Source organism: Morone saxatilis, unplaced genomic scaffold (assembly GCF_004916995.1).
Source record: "Morone saxatilis isolate NCDOM2014 unplaced genomic scaffold, NCSU_SB_2.0 Contig15, whole genome shotgun sequence".
Taxonomy (NCBI): Eukaryota; Metazoa; Chordata; class Actinopteri; family Moronidae; genus Morone; species Morone saxatilis.
This window is the reverse complement of record NW_023339707.1, coordinates 17,200,836-17,202,091: the sequence shown is the minus strand read 5'-3', so window position 1 is coordinate 17,202,091 and position 1,256 is coordinate 17,200,836.

The following is a 1,256-nucleotide window of genomic DNA, read 5'->3' as shown; positions in this document are numbered from 1 at the left end:
ATCAAAAAGTAAAGATACAGCATTTCCCAATTCCCTTTATCATGTTGTGAACTGTGAATCTGTATTTATTTGTTGTTATTTTTTGTCTGAATGGAAATTAATCCTATACTACTCTGATAATCCCTCTTCCACCTGATAGTTGATTATTGAATTGCTTCACTATCCTGATCATATTTTAATGGAATACCCATTCAAATATAAGAATAAATATACTTTACACATTACTTTCATGCCTCCTAAATTGTGAGTTGAAGAGGGCTCCACGTGAAGTAATGAGACTGATTTGTGAAGACAGATGGAACTGTGAAAAAGATAAATTTGAGATTTGAAAAATAATAATGTTTATGTTCTAATCCAAGTCAAAGCATTAGGGTCTGCTGTGAAATCATAAACTTTTATTTCTGTGTTCTGTGTTTAAACTTGTTGCATTTCTGATAGTTGAATTTGAGTGACTGGAAATATGAGAGACACTTGGGGAGATGACACACATAGCAACGGCCCCTGCTGGATTTGAATCCAGGACGTTGGGGTGATATGGGGTTCTTTTCAGCTGTTTATTTATACATCCTTGTCCTTTCGTTTCTCTGTGACCTGGAAATCGATTGAAGTTTCAGAATGTTCCAATTGATAAAATGCCTTTTGGATTCAGCAAAGAGTAAGAACCCTTTCAGCAGACCCTGGAGCGAGAAGTAAAGGGTGTCCTGTGCATTTTAAACTTTTCTTAAAGTTTGTTTTTTAAAAGTAATTTCTCTCTTTTTACACTGGGTATATAAAGAGGCTAACACTTTACATTACGTCCCCCTATTATGCATTAATAAGCAGTATAGAAACATTTATTAAATGTTTTAAAACACACTATATTGTAGATGTAAGTAGTTTAATTAATGTACAATATTTGTAAGTAATTTCTCCTATGAAGACATATTTTATATTATCACAACTGTGTGCACCCAACTTCATATTGAGTCATTTGGGTGGCTATACGCTTTGTTGCTGCCCACAGCTTAGCTTAGCTTCTGTGCCTGTGATCATGTCTGCTTCTTCAAACTGCAGGCGTGTTAATCGCCATCGTAATATTACACACTTTATTTTCACAACTGCCATGTTAAGTTAAAAGAAATAAATTAAACAATGTAGTCATACATTTACATAGAAATAAAAAGACCCATTATTATAATACATTATGTTATCTGATCAAGCTCTAAGACAACAAAATAATAGGCCTACAGAACATGCTTCTACAAGTCTATAACGAC